The sequence below is a fragment of the Megalopta genalis genome, unplaced genomic scaffold, assembly GCF_051020955.1.
Source record: "Megalopta genalis isolate 19385.01 unplaced genomic scaffold, iyMegGena1_principal scaffold0117, whole genome shotgun sequence".
Lineage (NCBI taxonomy): Eukaryota > Metazoa > Arthropoda > Insecta > Hymenoptera > Halictidae > Megalopta > Megalopta genalis.
Window position 1 is genome coordinate 173,678 of NW_027476186.1, and position 4,039 is coordinate 177,716.

Genomic DNA, 4,039 nt, shown 5'->3' on the forward strand with positions numbered 1-4,039 from the left:
TTTTACACTGGGGTCATGATAGACCCGACGGAAAAACTGTAAAAACGCTTTATTGGTATTATATTCTTAGCTAATGAAATCATGTGAATTTAATTAAACTTTTACTACAATGAGAAATAAAAATACAATGACGGGATTATTCATCACTTCGATATTTCAGATAGAAAGTACTATTGAACTATTTTCAACTTGTTAGTATTATTAAGAAATTAAGTGAACATCTATTTAGCTCCTGTGTTATGTAATTAGTGCAGACAATTTTTATCTGCATAAAATCTGCATTAAAATCTGCAGTCTAGTAATATATTATCTTATTTGCATACATGTTATTTGACAAAATTATTTGCTATTTTATGTTAACATATAACTAGTCTTTCTCTAGATTATTTCATTATTGGTGAGAGAGAGAGAGAGAGAGAGAGAGAGAGCGAGAGAGAAAGTAAGAAAGAAAGAAAGTGAAAGAGAGAGAAAGAGAAAGAAATCCATTTGAAATAACGTTCCATTTAATAAAATAGATATCATCGAAGCTATTGATATCGATTTCTCGCAGCAGAGGTTCGAGATACTGTTTCTCGTCTGAGGTACTGTCTATTTAGCTGGTTCCGTGTGGTTTTACAGGAATCCCTTAGGAGCGAGCCAGGTTCATGTCAGGCAAACTTGGAGCTAAGTTCGCGGAACTCGATCCCGCCAGCGAATAGTCATTAGGACCGTATTAATTATGGTCAGCAAAGTGTTTAACTAATTAGCGCTTGTTCGGATGCGGAACTGGGAAGATGAAATTGTACCGCCACCGTCGATATCAATTATCCTGCTGGAGACAGAATTCTTGATAAGATCATCGACACGTAACCGGTTTCATGTAACGCGCGGCGCGAAGATGTATCCGAAATTGAGGTGTTCGGAGAGCCTGCGTTGTTCAAGGGAAACTACGTTACACTCTGAAATGTCTTTATTCCACGTGGAATATCATTGAATCTATCGTCTACAAAGAGACGAGCAAACGGATTGCTGGATGCCGATGATTATTAACGGTGGAAGGTTTACGGGTGATTTTAATACGGAAGCGTAATGAACGGTGGCAGTTTTTTTCTCGTTGCAGCGAATGACGAAAGTAGTGTAGAAAGTAAATTAATTCAACATCTGTCTGCATATTGGATCATTTTTTATTGCGTCAGTAGAAATCGACTTGCAAACAAAGGATGAAGAATATGTTCAAAAAAATATGACTGAACTAATTACACTGCGAATTTTCTGCATTCGTGAATTACATTTTCAAACTAATATTAATTTTTATATCAATATAGCAATAGCATCAATATAGCCATTAATTATATTAATATTAATATATGCTATATTGATATAAAAATTAATATTAGTTTGAGTAGTAGTATATTACTAGTATATTAATATAAATATATTATATACTATATATAAATTTACTCATATATTAATATATACTAGTTAATATATAAAAATCTTACTTTATACGTTAAATAGTTATCTAACTTAAATAGTTAACTAGGAATAGTTAATTAAGTCGGTAAGTGAGCTGTGAATTTTACTCGAACACAAAAGTGCATTATCAAAGGACAAACGCTTTGGTTTGGAAACAGCGAGGCAACTAGATGTATTCAACCCCGATACAGAAGTTTCGGGAAGTTTAAATACTTTATAACAGGGCTATCGATTAATTCTCTTTCAAATCCATGTTTCATTTCACCGTATTTCGAGAGACACGCCCTTTTAAGAGTAACCAATCCTTTTCAACGGATTGTGTCGAGAGCAATGAAAACTGGAGTGCTTGATCTGTAGTGTGGTTCCAAAGAGGTCAATTGAATGACCTCTTGATGACAGTCGCAGGAATGATACCGTAGGATATCAACTGCGGAGAAGTGGCAAGCTTCATCAATATACATATTTGAGGATTCGAAGGAGACTCTTTCACTGCGTTAGAAACGCCGAGCATTGCCCGGGAAAAGCTAGGAATTCATCGGTATCATTTCGCTTATTCTCGACTATTCTCACGTCGTATCATTTGTGCCATAAATAACCGGAAAAATAATAACTGTATAATATATAATTAATAAATAATAAATACAATTAATAATAATAATATAATTAGTAATAAATAATATATCGAATTAACTGTATATCAATAATAAAACACATTACATTTTCTAATTGCAAAATAAACAAAATAAAACTGTATAAAAATTGAATACATCTCATTCGACAAATATAAATTTAATTGTGCCCGAAAACGAACCAAAGGCACAACAAGTGGTCACCCACCGCACAGTAACCGGTTCCGCTAGCCTCCGAATATTTAAAATAGCGTTCACGTTCGCAAACCGATGCGTGAAATATCCGATGGTCAATCACCGTAATCCAATGAAAGCCCGCAACTTCATCTGCCGGCATTTTAAGCGTCATAACTACCTCCGTTAAAAAAGAAGAATTGACGTAACTCGCGGACGATGGGTAAGACCTTTTCGTGTACGGATGATACGTTGGCCGTAGTCTATCCCGTTGAAACGGGTCTGTTCCAAAGCGTCGACGAGCTCAAAGGTAGCCGCGCTCTCGGATCGGTCACGTAATTAAAATGGCACATAGACCGAGGCCGGACGAGAAAAGCCAGCGAAAGTAGGCTGGCCGCAGCAGTCCGATAACGATATTCGCATCCGGTTCCGTTCTACCCTCAAAGCAAGTAGGTTGCACCTGGCGGCGACCATCGACGCGAACGAGCTGGAAGCGGTTCCGCAATGCTTCTCGCGGCGACCTATCGCGATCATAAGCTGACTCCCTCGGTTGTCGCTACACGTGGAATCAAGTAGGCGCATACACTGTCGTTCATACCTATTTGGACCCTTTTTATAAGCTTCGCTATTTTTGCCAGTGTTATTTGAATTTATTATACAAAAACTGTCGGTTAGAATGTAATGATTTACATAGACTTAGGATTAGCACAGGGTAATTCACAGCAACCCGAAAATTGGCATTTTCAGGAGAAATTACTGTAGTTATGACGACTGTTTAGCGGTTTTAGCATACTAACCTTGACAATTCAATGTTAATTAGTTTATCACTGCTAGATTACTGTAGGATTAGCCCAGGGAAATTCACAGCAACCCGAAATTTGGCATTTTCAGGAGAAATTACTGTAGTTATGATGACTCTCTTCAGCGGTCTTAGCATAATAACCTTGTCAATTCGATGTTATTTAGTTCATCACCGCTAGATTACTGCTAAACGAAATTTGCAACCTCGAAACTCGAGTTTCCAGCACCAAAAACAGATTTCCGCTTCGCAATGCGACGTTTCGCGACTTGCGGCTCGCGCTGGTTATAATAAGTTCAGGAGCGTAAATTATGTCAAGTTGCGGGATCTCGGCAATCAGCCACAAAGCGTATTACAGGCGCGTTTATCTTCCGGATAAACTCGCGGATGTCAAGCGGGATCGGCGACGGTAAATATTGTTCGGCCGCGTTTTCGGTGGAGCGCGCAACGTCTAATTGCGAGCGCGAATGTTGGATAATGCCGCGGATCCGGCCTTTTTGTTTCGCATCGGCTCGTTCCCGCTTCAATTCACCTTCATCCGCATCGATGCGCCCGACACCGGGATTTACAGTTAAACTAGCGAGCAGCCCGTTGTCTATGGGGGAGAGAAAAATGGAAAGCCCCGTCCCCTCTCGCTGTCAACCCTTGGGCATCGTTGAATTTTGCTTTTATTTTTCACGCTCCCGTACGATTTCGGCCAAAGGTGAACTTATCCGTTAATACCTGCGGAATAATGCGTCGAGTTCGTGCGAAAATAATTGCGGTTTACGAACGGTTTTTATCGACTTCTGTTGGTTTTTGCCGGTTTTTATCGGGCTCCGTTTGTTTTCGCCTTTTTTTAGCGATTCGAACTCCTAGCGGTTATTTTGAAGCGACGTTTTATCTGATTACCTTCGTAGCACGTTGATTTAAAGCGCGAAAAGTTCTAGCCAGTAGCAGCGTTTTGCTTTTCGATTCGACTGTCGGTATTAGATTGTCCTTG